Source organism: Notolabrus celidotus, chromosome 6 (assembly GCF_009762535.1).
Source record: "Notolabrus celidotus isolate fNotCel1 chromosome 6, fNotCel1.pri, whole genome shotgun sequence".
Classification (NCBI taxonomy): domain Eukaryota; kingdom Metazoa; phylum Chordata; class Actinopteri; order Labriformes; family Labridae; genus Notolabrus; species Notolabrus celidotus.
This window is the reverse complement of record NC_048277.1, coordinates 22,803,317-22,823,288: the sequence shown is the minus strand read 5'-3', so window position 1 is coordinate 22,823,288 and position 19,972 is coordinate 22,803,317. Positions and strand designations below refer to the sequence as shown.

The 19,972-nt window shown below is 37.8% G+C and overlaps 1 long non-coding RNA gene across 7 annotated transcripts in view; it reads right to left on the bottom strand.

Annotated features, from left to right (window-relative positions):
* The window catches only part of LOC117814819, a 42,731-nt gene that overhangs the window by 21,231 nt on the left and 1,528 nt on the right, over window positions 1-19,972 (bottom strand). For all 7 annotated transcript variants that reach the window (XR_004631641.1, XR_004631642.1, XR_004631644.1 and 4 more), the window contains one exon: window positions 18,568-18,663. This is a non-coding gene — a long non-coding RNA (uncharacterized LOC117814819). The remainder of the gene's footprint in view (window positions 1-18,567; window positions 18,664-19,972) is intronic.

Sequence of the window (19,972 nt, the reverse complement as noted above, 5' to 3'; positions counted from 1 at the left end):
CCTGAAATGCAACCAAACAGACTCCACCCTCTATGTATTTACTCTTTTTTTCTCCCTCACTCAATCTCTTTTTTTCTTCTTTCTTTTTTCTCAATTGAGTAATTTTTATTCCTTTTTCTTCATCCCCTTCGGTCTTAGAGTTATTTTACTTATTGATTACTCTTATTATAATATATTGCCACATTACTACTCTTATTGATTGCTAATATTATTATTTTAATTTTTTTATTTTTTGTTCACTGTTTTTTTGTTGGGTTTTTTTGTTTTTGTTTTGGGTTGCTTTTTTTCCCCTCTCCTCTTCTGTTTTCTCTCTCTTCACAAGTGTATAAATGTGTCCTTCCTTTTTTTTTTTTTTTTTTAAAAAGGCACATTTTATCAACATCGCAAGTTGCAAAATAAACAAATAAATGTCAAAACAAAACAAAACAAAATAAAACAAACAAACAAAGAAAAGAAAAACACACAAAGACAAAAAAATATGAAGGGGTCTTTCATAATTTCATTAGATTAGCTACCCCAGGAAGAACTGTCACATGTGATGATGGCGTCAAATATGTTCTTGAGATCTTTAGAGACAAAAGAAAAATCTTGTTAGCTTGAAGATTATGAAATATGCAAACAGTTAGGAAAGAGTGATGCTGAGTGTGTGAAGATGTGTTGAGTTTATCGGAAAATCCACTGAGCTTGTGTCACTGCTCTCAGTTGAGAAAATGACATGTATCTGAAATATGTGCTGCTAAATTTTGTATGAAGGATCAAACTACTTGAAATTGTACTTGATGTGTTAAATTCTCTGCAGTATCAAGAAGCTGCATACATAAAAAACACAATTAAACATTAAATGAGTAAAAATCTATTTTCATTTTTGTGTTGAAACTGCACAGTTGTCTCTTCTTCCACTAACTGCCCACACAACATTTTCAGAATCGAACAACAGCAGGCTAGAATCTGAAAGTAGAGCAGTAGTGTCCAGATAAAGCTTTGTAATAAAGTTGCCTTTAATTTGCTGTTGCAGTGGCCCATTCAGGGTAACAGGGGTTGTTTAAACAAGGATGGAGATGTCAGGCTGCATTAGCATCCAGACAGACTCTGCACCCAGAGGACTGAGCAGTGCCGGGAAAATCAGTCATTAAATTTGCAGGAGCTCTCCATAGCCCCACTGTCTGCTTATGGGAAGAGGGACAGCATGTTATGGGCAGGATGCAGTTACCATAGCGTTGGTTCATGTTTCTGATTCACCATACAGAAAAGAGATACTAGTAACTTCTGACACAACAGCCTTGGATAGTCTTGAGCAATTATGGTAGTAAAAATACATTCTGATTCCTGATTTCTTGAAGCAATGGTGCGCTGTCTTTGAACAGCAGACTCTTTAAAGTGCCCATTCAATATTAACAGAATACAAATGAGACTTCAGCTGCAGTCTGCAGGCAAAGAACACGGCTAAAAATACACATTTGCCTGAATTTCATGCTCAGTCCACCCTTCCATTTTTTGGGTTATGCTGGTCAAAAGTGGTGTTAACATCATTTTACTGTTGGATTTTATGAATGTTTACATTTTTGTGAAACTTGCATTTCAAGTAAAAATTTTGTGGGATATTACGGGTGATTTTTGGCAAAATTTCTTGAGGAATATCGAAGAGCTGCTTTGTTAAAAGTCTGGAGACATGTTTTAAGGAGCACCTTTACAAGCTAATCAAACCCATACAGTTCCTCTTCCATAAAGAGGTATGGTAATATCATTTTATAATACAATTTAACATCATCATAAATTGTGTTTGTGTAGTGAGAACAAAACAAGACATATTCTTCAATATAATGTATTCTATTGACACAGTAAAGCTCCTATGAGGAGTTTTAGCTTTTGATGAAACAGACTGATATTAAAATGAATAGCAAGAAACAAGACCATCAGCATAAAGGTTGATAATTTCTTTATAGTAATATTTAATTCCTTAAAACCAGTCACAGGGTGGGTGTCAGACAAAGTGAGTCACAGCCATAGACTGTACAATAGATGGACATAGTAGTCTCATTGAAGTCCCCCATTTGTTTCTAAATGGGGGACGGGCGGTTGTCGTATTGGAAATGTTGACTCAATCTAACTTCAGTCGATTTAGAATGATGCAGAGAAGTGAAGTAGAGGTGGGCCTTTTAGCCTCTTTGCTAACAGCTACGGGGTGCCCGCCTGTCAGTCAAGTCAGCTTTGCCTCTAATAATGCAAAACTCGGAATCTTCATATTATCTAAGCCAGGGGTGTCAAACATGAAATAGTAATTACTATTTCAAATCTATACTCTGGGGGCACTTTTTTTCCCTGGACTTTTTTTCTCAAAGAGAGAAAATAGATTACTTGCTGTTTGCATAATCTGGTTGAGATTCATAAAGACTTTTTAGAGCACTATAAGATGATCCACTAACTACTAACACTAGCACTACACCCCTGCATACAACACTGTCCAGCAAGCAAACTGTTCATGCTGGAGCTGAGGGGTTCAAAATATTCAACTTTACCTTCTTCATTATTATAATCTCTGTTCTTTCGATGTAAACATTACACTCTGTAGACTGTTACAGGTGAATGGGTAACCTGTGTGTTTGATGTGTTCGCAGCAGGTTTCAGGGCTTAAAGAGTAAAATGTTCTGTCCCACTATGAGACTCATAATGGCAAAACTTACAACAGCTGTTTTTGTTCAAAGATAGTTCATTAAATGTGAACATTTTTAAGAATGTACTTTCTTCCACTAAAACAAAGGGAAAAATTTAGAGTTGTCGTTATTTGTAGGTCATTATGTTATGATTTTACTGGTCCAGCCCACTTCAGATCAACTTGGGCTGTATGTGGCCCATGAACTGAAATGAATTTGACGCCCCTGATCTAAACTAATGAGTTATAAAAAATACACCACCATACACTGTGTGCCGATAGAGGAATTGGCTGTTCAGACCAAAGTCGTTTTTGAAAAAGGCTTTTTTTATACAGGTGTGTTTGTGGTTTCCTGTGCCTCTGCGGCCAGCCTCAAGCGGACGCTCGATGAAGTGCAATTTCTAACACTTCTGCATTGTCTTCATATTTTAAGACCAGAGGTGGCCTCTTGGTCACAGCATGATGACACTTTTTTTCCATTTTCAACTGCAATAATTCCCAGGATGAGATTCCTTATATATATAAAAAAAAACCCACACCATTTATTCTAGCACAGTACCAAATCAGTCAAAAGATAAGAGATACAGCTTTGTCCTTAGTGAAGGTTATACTAAATGTACTTGTTTCTGACAGTGTCTTCAAAAAGTTGAAGGGTGTGAGAGTAGTAATGCTGGAATCTTTGGCAGAGCTAAAATGTGTTAGATTGTAAGTGTAGCTAGCTAAAGGGGCCATGGGATTTATCTGACAGCAACCAATGTTATGGATTTTTTTTTTTAGAAAAATAAAGTAAAAATATTTTTTATAAAAAAAGGAAATTCAGTGTGCTCAATAATAAAAACATTCAGAAAAGAAATACACAAAAAGAGCAACTTGCCATTAATGGATTCAAAATTTCCGTGGTTGTTGTGGCAGCCATTATTGGAGATGTACAGCGCTCACAATTGTTGCTCTGCAGTTATCTTTTTGACTGCTGCTGTGATATTCACCGCTCTGCTTGATTGTCTCAGCTCCAGCCTCTAAACATTGACTTTGTTCATAGCGCTTTGTTCATCTATTGTAAACAAAGGATTTTTGTTGTTTCTCATTTGGAGTGCCCTTCCCCCGTCTACCTTTTGTCTCTGAAAGCTCGAAAGGGTTTGTTGTTAGAAGCCTGGCTGGCCTGCCCCCCCCCCCCCTCTCCTGCCTCAAAGCCGGCTGCAGATGAAAAATTTATGACTGTATGCCTTGAAAACCTCACATTCCATTTGAAGTGCTGCTACTGCTGCTGCTCCTCTGATGCTGCCCCCACTGATGGCGACCGCGTCTGCCGCCTCTATTCGACCGGCTCTTTTCCTCACAGCGGGGGTTCAAATCAGGGAGAGAGGGTGGGACTCTACACTCCTTCAATGGTATTCACTAATCAGGAACAGAGTGTTTTCAGCTGGGTGAAATTAAAGGCATTGATTAGCTGCTTTTAAAGCCACTGACTGTTCACTCGCCCTTCACAGACTCTGAAGAATAACAACACACAATTATATATATATATATATATATATATATATATATATAAATATAAAGATAAAACATAATATAATAAAACAATAAGTCTAAATCCTATATTTTTTTAAACAAAATTATTCAGTGAGAGTTTCCACTTTAATTTTGGACACCTGTGATGGTGAAACTCTACATTGTTGAAGTCACGGTCACCTTGAAACCCTTTTCTTTTATTTTAGTGAAATATATCCACGCCTCCTTTTTTAAGAGCACCAGAATATTTTATACCCTCTTTAGAAAAAACTGTCATTTAAATCAAGTATCCTATAATTACGCTGAATAACAGATTATTTCAAAGGCCAATTACTGCAGAATATTTTCACATGTTGCCATGGAAACCCAGACACTGACAATGGCAGGAAATTTACAGACTTACTTTACTTCTTTTCCTCACCGAAATGATTAATAAAAATTTGTATAATAAAAATGTACAAATATAAGAATGTAAATAATTGTAATGTCAACAGTGTCCGAGCCTCTTGTGAGAAGAACTTCTCTTTGACAAAAAATGCTGAAGATATTTACAAAAAGTAAAAAAACAAAACATTAACCGAGACATTGCAGAATGTATAGATCTTTTTTTAGATAACGATCACACTTTTTCTGAAATCAGTGAAACCTTAGTTAAAGGTTGAATCACTGAAAACCATCATTTAAGTCACAAGACAAAGGTTCAGGTTCATGTTACTTTATTTGTACCCATGGGTAAACTTGTTTTGCAGCCAGTGAGATGTTAGGTCAATACAGAGTTAGAGGACTGATGTCAGATAGAACAAACTACTTAATGTGCAAAACATACAAAATTATCCTAAAACTAATCTAACACTAACAATGGTAAAATGAATAGACATGATAAAATGATAAAAGTGCTAAAGGTTCCATTTAAAATGCACATCAGAAAACAGTCAATCAATGAAAACAATAGAATCACGTGAATGAATAAGAAAATCTGGGCTCAAGTCTTAAAATTGGAGCTATTGCTTGTTCAGCTCAGTAATAGCAGCAGGAACAAAGCTTTTCTTGTGACATTTTATACATTTTGCTACCCTGACTTCACAATAATGACAGGAGCTGATTGATGTTTCAACTGCAGAAAGATTATTAATCATCTGTTGCAGGCTGATACATCTTTTGTTCTGGTGCAGTTTGACCCATGGAAATAACATGAATTCAATCCCATCTCTTCTCTTTCCTCTCCGTGTAGAACTTAAAGCTTGCTCAGCTCACATGATTTAGCTTTTAATACATTTTTGCAGTTTTGCTGTCAGAAACATGTCTGTGTTCTCACTGACATTGTGTAATCCTCAAACTTGTATAACCCTTCAGATATGTTATTCAAATGTCAAATAGCTGTGAACTGTCTTCCTGTCAGCGGGGGATGATTTAATCACCATGGTGACAATGACAGCCTATTCCAGGACCAAAGATGTGGGCGTCATTTAACGACACCTCTCCATCCTTCAGTTACCTGAAGAGGATTATTTCACACACCCTGTTTGGACAGCTGTGAAATGTAATTAGAGGTAACAATCAAAACAATATGCTGAGGAGTGAATGAGTAACACCATGGACACTGATTGTGATATTAAGGATGTAAATGTAGTATTAGAAAAACAGGAGGCGGACATTGTGTTTTAACTGAGAAGCACAAAAGTAGTTAAAAATGTTTAAAATCTTAAAGAGGAAGGTGTTATGGGTAGTTTGTGTTGAAATCTGAGCAGCCTTAGTCACATCATATGAAAAGTCTGACAAATTGAGATTTAATTTGACTTCAGACATGACTGTAAAAAGTTCTTGTGTTCAAAGACCTTGGCGAAGCTTCCTCTCATGCATCAAGTCACACCAGTTCCTAAGCAACAGGTAATTTCACAACACACACCCCTGTACGTGCAGCAGCAGCTTTTCATAGCCAGGATTCAAGCCAATCAAAAGTCACATCGGATGGCGACCTTGAGCCACTCAATACTGTTGAAGCCGGTGTTCAAAGCTGGGCTGATGTCACACTTGTCACTGGAATAATTAGTCCAGCACAATGAAGTACAATGAAGCTGCATTCATCTTTAGCAGCAAGGTCTCCTCCAGCACTGCATGAATCAACATTCCCCTGCACCATCTGTGGTTTCCAGGCACAGGCTGCTGAGTTGAAACAGTTATGATGAAAAAAAAAAAAAAACATCACAAGATCTCAGACAGCCTTTAGAGTTATTAAAATATTCAGGAAATGGTCAGTTTGAAGTGATTCAGCAGCTCTGTGATGAAAACTACGTTTTAAAAGGAGAAAATGATGCTTAAATTTAGGGCTGTGCACTTCATCAGTGTCATATGGTGAAATGCAATTACATATAAATGTCTGAATTTTTCGAAGTAACAGAGAAATACTTTTCAAAATCAAGAAATGCTTTGACAAAAAACATTTATAAGTTTTACTGCATTGCATGGAGGCCTAGGCTCGTACTTTCACACATTTTGATGCAGTAAGATGAAGCTGACTCATTGTGAGCTATAGCCTTAGGTCAGCTGGTGCCAGTTCAGTGGTGACAAAACAGCCTTTTAAATTTATTTTGGATTCAGGAGGAGCACGTTGCATACTACTTATTGTGTAAAATGTAAAATTAAAAAAAGTGGACAAGGAAAGTGTATGATGTAAATAATATATTCTTTTTAAAAGGGACTAAAAACGCTCTTGTTTCAGAGGGCTTTTCCCTAGTTTTTATTTCCCTGGTTTTATCCATAGTTTTCATTTGACCTTCCACAGTGTTTTTAACAAGTGTCTGCATTTTACTGTTTGTTTTTAACCGTGTTTTTATACCTACTGCCCTTTTATTATGCCCTGTAGCACTTTGAGATTTGCTCCAAATGTAAAGTGCGTGATAAATAAAATACATTATTATTATTATTATTATATATACTCTTTAACATATGTTTCTTTATCCCACTATTAACTAAATTGAATAATTGCAACAAGAAGATTCCTTTCATATCAGACAGGCCTTAAAAATGTAAAGTTTGAAAATTTTAAAATATATTCAACAGATATTGATAATGATGTTTTCACAGGAGTGAAACCTCAGCAGTCAATTTGCGATCCAACAATGATTCTGACTGGATGTAGTCGTTACTTTTCAGCACATCTGCTTTAAAGTTTGACCTACGTAACGGATCATTTTAAAGGCACTGAGAGGAGTTTTCACTTATTTTGAAACAGTCTCACTTTTATACGGATGTCTCTTCATGACGTACATAGTAAAAAGCTGCGTCTATTTTCGGCACTCACTCGGAAGTGTCTATGTTTAGAACTCTGCTGGTAAAGTTTAGCAGAAGTCAGCAAGCAGGAAGAGGATTTTCTCTTTATTTAAATTTATTTTTACATATTTTTTAGTACTCATGGCTGATTCTAGAGCAGGATTAGCAAAAATGCATGTATTTTCTTGTTGTGTATTATTTTAGATGGACCAACTTTGCCAGATAAAAGAGCAAAATGGCGAGGAACAGGATTTAATGTCCATGTGTGTGCATATTTATGTTATTGGACATTTATTGGGACACCAGAGTACACATCATGACACCGGGCTGTGACAGGTAATGTTAATCTGATACGTCTACTCACCTTTTGTAAACTAACTAATGGTAATAAATCAGCTCACAATTATTTCTGACTGTTACATTACAGGATATAAAATACATAGCTATAAAATCAATACATTACCTCATCACTCTTCAGCCTGCGTCACAGACAAACATCCAACGAGGTCAACAGAATAAACACAACATGAAAACTCCTTACAGTGCATTTAAAAATTATGTTTTGGGTTATTGATGTTAGCGTACGTGTTGTGATATTGATTGATTTCAATCTTGTGATTAAACAAACCAAAGTTGTATTTCTCAGTATTTTATCTGAGAAACTCTGATAATCTCAATAATCTGCGGCCTGTAATGGATTAACCTCAACAAAGTGCGAATTCTGACACAGATATGAGCCGATCAATACGACCAAGAACCAAAGAGAAATGACTCAATAATGACCTGTTTGTGGAAAGGATTCAGACGTCAAACCTACAAATCACACTTGTAACTAATTCATCAATAAAGGCTTCATAATATAGCAGAGCAGTGACACCGTTACATCTACATGAAATACAGCAATTAGTATAGTTATAAGTTACTCCTTTGAATTGGTGTAATTATTATTAGTAGTAGTAAGTAATGTATTGATTTGTAGCTATGTATTTTATTTCCTGGAATGTAACAGTGAGAAATCATTGTGAGCTGATTTATTACAATTAGTTAGCTTACAAAAGGTGAGTAGACGTATCAGATTAACATTATCTGTCACAGCCCAGTGTCATGATGTGTGCTCTGGTGTCACAACAAATGTCCAATAACATAAATATGCACAGACATGGACATTAAATCCTGTTCCTCGCCATTTTGCTCTTTTATCTTGCAAAGTTGGTCCATCTAAAAGAATACCTCAACAGAAAATGCATGCATTTTTGCTAATCCTGCTCTAGAATCAGCCATGAGTACTAAAAATTATGTAAAAAGAAAATTTGACCCTGTCTGAATAAACAGGTGAAAACTTGGAGAACATTCAATGTGTGTATAGAGAATAAATATATTCTAAACATTATGTGTGGTGCAAATATATACAAAGTCATCTAAAGCCAGTTCACACACTAAATATGTATTTATTCATGCACTATTTTCTGCCTGTCAGTTCAGAGTGAAGCTGTTAAGGTATCAGTCAGTGAAAAGCTAACATTTCTTTTACCTCCACCTCACATCCTGAACAGGATAAATCCAGCCATGTTTTCATTTTTGGTTTGGGATTTTAAGAAGAAGCACAGTGCTGAAGCTGATGGACAACAACACACCACTAGCCTAGTCTCAGAGGATTCCAGACTGGTCAATAATTCAGTGTGAGGTGAGAAATTTATAAGGAAGCAGAAAGATAGTGGACAGTAAGAAAAAAAAAAGAAAGGAAAAAAAGAGGGAGAAGTGCTGAGAGTATATGGGGTTGTATGAAGGCTAACTCCTATTCGCCTCTTTCTGACCCAGAGCAATAACAAGTCAGCCCTGGCTTTCAGGGATTCCAGCTGTCAATCAACTAAACTCGGAAGGAATGGTCAATGTGGAGTCCAGGAAACGAACAATTTTCTTCCAGAGAAAATATATTACATGATTTCATCTGTGAGGGACTCAGGTGTGAGGAGACACGAGCGCAGGCAACAGACTATGGAGCATTGATCAATGTCGGCGTCAAAAATGCAAATCACTGCAGATAATATTTGCATGAGTCGGAGTTAGCAGCTTAGTAACAGCATGAGTGATGATGAGAGATATTAAACTGGCCCGCAGCATCTGTAAGCCTGACAACCAGGCTTATAAATGATTCAGATAATGATCTACAAATACAAATTCAATACAGGGCACAGAGTAATGTGTCTTTCTATGCTGATGATGTGCTAATTAAGTGCTAAAATCTACAGTCATTGAAAGATAGCAGAACAAGATAAATCCTTGTTCTTAAGGGAAAATATATAGATTCTGATAAATTAAGGATTAAATAATGTGTATTTATTATTGTTTTAGGCACACTTATTCACAAATCCCTCTACAGTTGCTGTAATCTTGTTTTTCTGCTTGAGTTCAAAGCTCATGCTCAAAAGGAGAGCTCCACTGGGCACAAACATGGCACATGTAACATGAAGCAGTCACAGTCCAATAACTTACAAAATCACATCCTGATACCTCAGAATGGATATTGTATTAATGTTCGAACAAAAGCGGCAGATAAGGCTTTTCTATTTTAAAGCAAACAGCTAAAGGCATGTCACGTCTTAATGTTGCTGCCTGCTTAATAAAAGGAGGAGTCTCACAGCGCTGCTCGGCTCTGTTCTCCAGAGGAACAAGCTCCCAGCAGGTATGAGGCGGGTCTTTTGTCAGGATCAGGGTACACTTTGAAAAATGACGCTTTGAAGAGTTCTTTGAGCTGGTGTGCTTATCCAATGGCACAGTTAAGGTGGACAGGGTGAAATTAAAAGGCTTTAGCTCTCAAACAGTTCCAGCAAATTACATCTGAAAAATGGTGATGTTATTTGTGCAACAGTTTAAGGTAATAAACTCTTCTTTTAAGTCACATTTCACACAAATGATCCCTTTAATGCATCTGAAGAAGAAGAAATTAAACTGTTCTCATTTGTGGTATTCAAAATAAATCCTACAATAGCGCTCTTGAGTCTGCTGTACCTTCAGGGTCTGTTAAGCAAACTGGCCCTGAAGTGCCATCATCCTCCCCCCATATGTACGCCACCTCCCATCTACTCACCAGGGCACGTACATGCAAATGACAATCTGTTGCAGTACTAATTAAGGTGTAGGTCACATGAAAAAGAGCTGCTTGACTCCTTCAGCTAAGAGAGGCGTTTTTATGATCCAATCACACCGGGAGCAGCCTATAGAGAAAAAGTAGGCACTATAACGTTATGGAAATGGTGTCAGAAATCATCTTTGGTGGAACAACTCAGACTAAAATCAGGGGGGAGAAAAGCGACATGATGTATTCTGCCCTGCCCATACTAGGCCCACAGGGGTTTCCTCACCGGCTTATCATCAAACCTCTCCGGGAAACATGACTCAGTTCTGCACACCAAGTCTACCAGGAAATCAATACCATGGCATGATGTCACCATGACAGCAGGTGGATACCAAAACCAATACTGGTAATGCATCGGGGGAAACCATGAGCACAAATGCAGCAACATAATACTAAGCAGATGTCCCCAAAAATGTAAATGACTAATTGTAAATGACTGCAAAATGTTGGCTTCTACGTGGATAATTCAGTCATATTTTCATTAAGCTGCAGAAATAACATCATGTTTAGTGTCTGTGAAGGTTCTCAGTCATCCAGGTCATGGTAATCCAAAGCTTGATCCGTAAGGCAATTGGACTGTTAGAAATTCTTGAAGACGTTTCACCTCTCCTCCGAAAGGCTTCTTCAGTTCTGACCAGACTGGGGAAGAGCTTGAAGATATAAGCCACTAACAGTCTTGGGTGTTGACAAGGAGTCAAAAAGGGTCCTAAGTGGGGTCCCAGAAACTAGACTAACGAGGTAGGTGACACAAATGTTGCTTTGAGAATCAACTCCTGTCTTGAAAAATCATCGCTTGCTTTTATCATCTAAACCTGACTTCAACCAGTGGCGGTTCTAGACCAATTTTACTGGGGGGGCCAGGCTGGGGCCAAGGGTGTTGTCAGAGGAACACAGTCAACCCTGACAAAAGAGACTGAGAAGGGCAAGGACCGGTTGAGAACAAACTGGCAAAACATCAGTGCATCCCATATACTAGACATACTACTGTGTACGATATCAAAATGCAGACTGACAACAGTTGTTTGGCTGTTTACACTCAACTTGAGTCCCTTAGTGCTCTAAGGGACTGGAACCAAGTGCCACAAGCATGTGTTCCGCCTGTAACATTGGTGCGATAAGCTTTTTTTATTGTATAAAATTTGTTTAGTGTGGAGGGGGGCCACAGGGGGGCCCAGGTTCAGTTTTACAGGGGCACTGGCCCCTGTTGGCCCCTCCCCAGAACCGCCACTGACTTCAACACGTCATATCAATGAAAGTAATTTAATCTCCGGTTTGTTTAGAGTCAAACACTTCAAATGACTACAACATAAATACACCGGTTTAAGTGTTACACAACATTGTTTTCTAAATTACACAAGCCTTTTCTAGTGTCAGACTGTGTTTACAGAATCCTTATTTATGACTTTTAGCATTCCACCTCTAGTGTCGGATGAATACGTGTGTCTTTGTTGGGGCAGTGACATGTGGAGAGCAGCCGTTTGCTAATGGAGTCTGGTGTGAGTGATCTTTGCGGGAGACCTGTGTGGTGTGATGGCTCCACAGTCTCAGTGGGATTTGCATCGGCTTCAGAGAACACCCAGATTCCTGCTCGCCTGGCCATTTGTGCTGAACCGACTTTTACAAATCATCTTGCTGACTACGTCTGGGTCTTCAAAGAAATCACTGCAATCCATTAACAGAGACGGGAATGACTGGATAGGTTTAAGAGAGTATGTAAGGGTGTTATGAAACTGACTGCATGTGAATATGTTATATTATCAGTTGTTACATCAAACTATAACACTCCCAATCTTATTTCTGGCACAATTTGTCTGTATTGTTCAAGAGTTCACTGGTATTTATCTCAGCTTTAGTAACACACCTTCAAACAGACACGTTTTATGACTCTGGTCAAAATCCTTCGGCTTACAGACCAGGCAGAACAAACACCTACGTTGATAAGGAACCATCTTTGCTATGCTCCAATCTTCTTTGTTATGAAAGGACAACAGATCTGATTGCCTTTGTACCGAGAGGAAGAATATTTGATCTTTGATATTGATCCAGTTCAACTAAAACCCAGTCATCTAATCCTTGTTGAAAAGTCTTGCTGAGTTTGTTTTACTCATTCTGTGAGACCAAAGCTCTGATATAGAGCAGATGAAATATCTCATATTAATGTGTTGCCTGCTAATAAACACAACTGTTTCTATAACATTAATATTAAGGATGCACCAAAAATTCTGCCACCAAAAATTTTCGGCTGAAAATGGCCCGAAAGTGAATTTTTGGTTTTTGGCCAAAAGACTTTAATCACCGAAACAACACGGTCGAAACAGAATGTTGTGATGACGCAAGCAAAAAACGCAACCAGTACGCGCTTGTCTGGATCATGGTCTGGATAAGGGCCAATATGTCTGCATCCGTTATTCCTTTAATTGCAGCACTAAAGCGTCTTCTTAGCAAAGAGGTTGAGATGGACCACGGAGTGAAAACAATGAAAAGTGAGATCTATTTAGATCCTCTGAACTTCATCACGACTGTACTTGATCAGCGTTATAAAGATCATTACTAATAATTGGCATAATAATTTATTTCGGGGTTTCGGTTTTTCAGCCTTGGTTTCCTCATTTTTGGTTTTCAGTTTTGTTTTTTTAAATAACAAAAAAGAAATGTTGTCTTAAAACTAAGCAGCAACCTCTGGTCCAAAAATATGAGTCCAATGCGGAAGTGTTAAAAACTGCAGTTCATGGAGGATCCGCTTGAGGCTGGCTCCAGAAGTACTGGAAACCACATACACGATAATTAAAAAAAGCCGATCTTTACAGCAGAAATAAACATGTTTACAGCCTGGTACAAAAGACCAGTGTAGTCTGGATAGCTCATAGCTCTCAATCGGCACACACTGTACGGGGGTGAATTTTTTATAACGCGTCAAATTCAAAGATATTGAGATTACGAGTCTTTCAATCAGAAGCACAGCTGACTTGATTGACAGGCGGGAACACTGTAGCTGTTGGCGAGGAGGCTCAAAGCCTGCCTCTTTACGTCACAATCGCTCGACAGCAGCAATATGGGTCCCGCCGACGATTGGCTTCAAAACAGCGCTTCAGAAACAGATAGGTGACTTCACGGACACTACATCCATATTTTATACAGTCTATGCTTAAAACTCAGCACAGTCATTAAACATTTCTCTGCCAATTCTAAACAAAATAAAGGACTTTCCCTTTTAAAAATATAAGATTTATTGCAAACTAGTGTAAATTATTGCATATCATACACTGGTTTAATAATGTTGTATATCTTTTTGGAATGTAAATGCAAAATCTAGACTTTTCATTACAATTACAGTATAAACAATGAACATTTTAAGGATGACACAAACAAAACTCAGTATGATTCTGGCTGTCAGCCAGTGTTCCAACTGTGTGGCTATTACGTGGGTGGCCTTCAGCCTAAAACAAGCATCCTTAAATCTGATAAATCTTTACTCCATCTTTTTTTGCATAACAGGATATTCCCCACAGCTGCTGATAGGCGAGACAAGCTCTCAATTCAGCCTCATTCCAGCAGAGACGTGTGAAAGTCAAGCTCCTCTGAACACACAGTGAGACATGTCTGCAGCTTCAGACCATGAATACATTATTCATCAGAAAATCTAACGCTTTTAGACCAGGAGGCATCGTCTCTTATGAAAGGTGGTCTGACTCAGGCCCCGTGGCTTAGATGATGGTTTGCTGAAAGGCATGCTCTATGACCAAACATTTGATTTACAAACCCCAAAGAAGAGTCGATTAAGGTTTTATTCCAGCCATGGGAGAAACACTTAACTGTTAAGATTTTGCATTTTTTAATCCAGTATTGATTAAATGTGGTGATAGCATTGCCGATGCTTGAATAAGGGCTGTATTCTTCCAATTTAATCTACAAACTCAAGACACAGGCCAACATAGCGTTCATACACAAATTTCCTAAAACAAACAAACAAACAAACAGAGATACATAATACATCCCTTTACAGAAACACACACACACATGATGTACAAATCTTGTGCATTCAGGGAACCAAACACAAATCAGTATTCTCTGCCCTCAATTGGCTCTTTTGGGACAATTTGGCAAATCTCTCGTTTTGACAGCAATTATGTGAGGCATGCTGGGGTGAAATTTCATTTCATAATTAAAAACTCTTGAGATGTGAGAAATGCAAATCCTCCATCAGAGTGAGACAGGACATGTTGCTTTGTGGAGGAAATCCATATTCATAGCACGTCTTCTGGGATGAAATGTGTGTGTGCATCATTTCAGTGCAAATTGATGATGGCGCTTTTCATTTCCCTTTTCTAATATGAGACATTTGTTGTGTTTGGCGGATTTAATAGGCTGGGTTTAAAAGCCAAGACTAGTCATTTGGCCTTTCCCTCACATCTAAGTGATACAATATTTGTTCTTAAAGAGCAAGCTCAAAAACAAAAACAAATAATGCTCCTGATTCCAGGAAAAAAAAAGGTCAAATACATCAATACGAATGAACTTTCCAACCTCAGGTTTCACACATTATAAGATAAGACCGCAACAGCTGAGATTCAACAACAAACCAATAATCAAACACGCACTTATGACCCACATCACCAAAACCTTTCAATGTATTCTCACACGGATCACCCAAACAACACACACACTCACATACACACATACACACACTGAATGACAAAATAGAGGCCACAGCAAGGACATCATCTATCACGCTGACAGGAACAACACCCAAACTAAAAGAGACATCACCTCACACACACACACAAACACACACACACACAACACATATACCATATGAAAGAGCAGTAAACAACAAATATTGATAACAGAGGATCCACCCTTTGTTTGCTTTGCACACTCAGTGTATCATCCTTTTTATCTCACTGCAACATAATATATGGTATAGAGACCACACTAACCACAAATGATACACACCTTTATAATCTAATGTAGTCTAATGCAAAGAGGCAGCAATCAACCTTTCAGGTCTAAATTATCTAGTTCTGGTGACGCTATCATAGAAGTATTGATTAAATGGTAAATATATAATAATATATGTTGATATTATAAAATGTCATGTATAAAAGAACTACATATAATCTACGTCTTTCTATTCAGTAGAACATTTAAACAATCATTTAATGACAGTGATGAAAAAATAAATCTTAAAGTGTACATGGAGTGTTTGCCAAGGTGTTCTCCAAACGCTTATATAAAGAGGATTATTATAACTCAGACTCGACCCTGCCTCGCCGTCATAAATTCAAGGCGCTTGTCAGGCCATCGCAGCAGGAATGTGACAGACTGAGCGCTGCACACCGGCATGTCTGCAGCAAAGTGATCACGACCACTTTAATAACTATCAGGAAGATTTGTACTTGTCACTGGCTCCTTAGATATAACATCCAATCCTCAGTGCTCATAAGCAAGGAAATAAATCTTTCACTCCTGACTTACAACAATAACAGTGATATATCAAAACAGAAATGACCCGTGCGACTGAAATAGATTTTTTTCCCCCCTACTGTTCGTTTATGTTTAATCACAATAGATATTGCAGAATGGAAGCTTATATAGAAGGAGATGATTAAAATCCATTTCAAGGAAATTGTTCTGACTAAGCTGCTCAGATTTAATAATTCTTATTGCCTCTGTTAAAATTGATTTAAATAAAAGATATGCTCGCAACATATACCGGTGTTTATTTTGAATTTAGCACTTATATTGGGAAAAAAAAGGTTGTTAGTATTGAAGATGTGTTATCATTGCAAGCAGTCACTTTAAAAAGTTTGGAATCACACCTCAGTCCCAGTAGTAATAAAGATATTTTGTTGAGGTGGCCAAAGTTTTTAAGTCCCATCTGTGTTTTCAGCACACCTTATTCTGTGCTAAGTTACTCTCCTGAGATTTAACTCACAGTCAGACAACCACAACTTGGCTCATAAATAACAGACAGATGATACTAATGACTGCTCAAATGAACAAGCTAGGTCAACTATAGATGACAACTGTTTCAGTGGAAGCAAAAAACCTTACAGTACACCAAGACATCATCCCAAATGTTAAGGGTTGGATGTCTCAAACGCCAACTAATGTTTAAAAAAAGTAAAATGTCTTGTTTAAATGTTTGAAACAAAAGCTAAACAACGCAATAACATCCTTCTGTCAATACAGAACCAAAGAAGTTCACAGCATGTCGCCAAGCAATACTACCCCTACACCTCACAGTGAGTGTGTTCACATGCATGCAACAATCCTGTCTGTAGTTGAGTTTCTAGGTATTCAGGTAAATTATTATGCATGTTATGTGTACCTATCCTGGTTTTGGGTTACCTTGATATGCTACCAAGAGTACAATAAAACTACAGAGATCAGAATATTGGGGCCTATTATCGCCACATCAGCATCAAAACTGGATCAGAGAAAAATGGAAGAAGGTCTGGAGAAACAGGACAACGAGATTAAGGTGTTGACATGGCCCCCCACAGATCTCCAATCCAGGCCCTATGGGGTCTGCTGGACAACCAAGTCTGATCCATGGAGAACCCACCCTACCTCAGCCATACAGACTCTGACATGAACAGTACAATAAAACAGACTACCTCAAAACATGCACATTGTGCATTTGCACATTCAATTGCACAATGACATAAATAGCTCAATCAGTCCATGCACAATATTTATATTTGTGTTTATATTTTTATATTTATCACTCATGTCTTCCTTTAATTGTGTGTTCTTTGTGGCTTTATAGGGGACCTGAGAAACGAAATTTCGTCCAATATTATGCGACAGCTTGTGTTGGTATGACAATAAAAAACCTTGAATCCTTATTGTATAGGACTCACAGGACCTGCTTACGTTTTGGTGCCAGGTACCCCAGCACACCTTCAGAGGTCTGGTGGAGTCCCTGTCTCATCAAGCCATGGCTGTGTAGACCCTGACCTGAAGTAAGGGGTGCCTACACAATATAAGGCAGGTGGTCATCATGTCTGATCGGTGTAGATCAAGAGTAGGACGTGTATGTAAATACACTTAATTATTTGATGTTTCCAAAACCTGTTACAATCTTCTGAATGAAGATTCACAACAATGTGAACAGTACATGGGGACTTAAAAATTTAGTCATATTTAGCTTAAACCAAGTGACAAATTCCATTGTTAAAATCACATTATAATATAAATCAAAGTTGTTTTTACACAGCCAAATAAACAGCAGCTGTGTCTGTGTGTGTTGCGGTATGCTGGAGATGGAGGTGGAGGAGGTGGTGGGGGTTGGTATGCTGGAATATGCTTAGACTGACTGAATTTTTCTGAAATTTACAATTGGCCAACCCAATTCAACTTCATCACAGCTGTCTACACAGATAAGCCGTTCTTTCATGTCCGCTCAAATGTACATGTTTTTCCACCTCGAACACACACAAATCCAATTAGTTTCTAATTGAGTGTTACAAGGCTCATTGATTATGACAGAAGCATTGCAGCAGACTAAGCCGCAGAAATATATCCCCAGTAATTAGCCCTGCTGCACCCAGGAGACCTTCAGGAGGCATGATTTAATATTGAGGCAATATTTCTCAGTATTACTCAATTTGAATTGACTATGTCATCAATGGAATTTTAATATTAATAAAGAAGCAAATGACGAATAGAAGAATAATGATTCAGGTCTTTTAGGAAGATACAACTACATTTGTTTTATTCATGGAGGTATCTTAAATTACAGCCAGACTTCTTCAGTCTCCAAAGTATGTTCCATTTTTCATTCTACTTCACAAATAATGTAAATTACTATTTTTAAAAGGACAGTCATAACAGCAGATTGCTAACTTCAGTTCATGTTTTCTTCGAAGAAAACCTTGAGTCAGCTGGTTAATAATCATAAGGGTTTGCTTTTACCTCGGGATGTGATTACGGTGCTTCTTTAAGAGTTATTTTTAGAGAATTACAGAGTGACATCAGACAGAGAAGGTGCACTTACTTGCTTTAATGTAAAGGTCATAAGAAGGTCATCTCTGCCTTGTGTGGGGAGGAACAAATCCGGATTGAGATATCCAATTCAGTGCCTCTTCTTCAGCTAAACAAGAGAAAAATTACAAACATTTCTTGAATGAAAATAATGGTTATGCATTTAACGGTTGAGTAAACCCTGACAGTGAAACCCTAAACCACAAATTGCATCATTGTAGTGAACATGGACCCAGTATAAGAAATGTCTCTTACAAGGTAAGAACTTCAATTTTCAAAGTCAACAAAGATAGCAAAGATTGTGAGAGATAGTGGAGTCTTGTGGCTAAGTTACATTTTATGGGCACCCTCATCCTCCAAGTCTCCAAGATATATTGATGCTCAAACTGCGACAATCTTGTAAAGTAAACACTGGGTCCAGCGAGTGCACTTGGTGTGGAATAAAGTAGTGGCACAACACAAACCAGTGGAAACAATGTGTTTTAGAGCCTGTCACAAACAAGATAACAACACATATTTAATCTTTCAGGCACTATGTGAGGCTACTCTCATGCTTTGATAGCTTGGTATTGTCAGTGGGTGAAAAAACTGCAATAAAACAGAAAAAAAGACCCTTCTTATTTTCTATTTGCCTTCAAGAGCCTGTGGACTTGTATTTTTAAAGGACTTGGGAAAATTGGGACAGTTAAATGTGCCTGTCTTCAGCTTCTACATACAAGTAGCAACACCAGCTGATAGCAAGAGTAAAATTGGGTATCAACAGAGGACCTTCCACAACAGACAGTCCGAAACACACTCACACACTCACACAAATAAGTTCCGTCCAGTGGAGACTCTCAGGTCAGGATGTAACGCACATTTGGGGAAAGTATTAAGGGGTCTTACTCAGCAGGGTAATTCAATTTTGTTGGCTAATGCTAGCTTGCATTTAGGGTGGATGACTTGCAATAATGTCATGATAACAGTAGTTTAAAAACTCCTTCCTTTAAATTACTTAATAAATCACGTTATACCACAGTTTACTAAACTCAATTTAGGTAGAGGTTTTATGAAGTTGCAATTATAATGATAATTTGATATATCTCAAAACATTGTATTTTCAAAATACGTAAGTGCAGTCAAAAATACTTAGGCGTACATTTGGTTACTTTATGTTTATCTAGAAAACATTACTTGAAATCTCTAAAAACTATACCATGGAATAAAAACAGAAACTAAGTTACTCCAAGCACAGACAACTTAGTTTGAAATGGTCATCTGGAATGAAACAAACGTTACGTGGCTCAACACGCTTTCTCAGGTTGGACAGTGAATGTTTGAATGTATGGGCAGAGCAGGAAACAGGGAGAACATTTCAAACGATATCTATAATTCTTCATTTAAAAAAACCTCTAAGACGGCTGAAGATATGACCATAG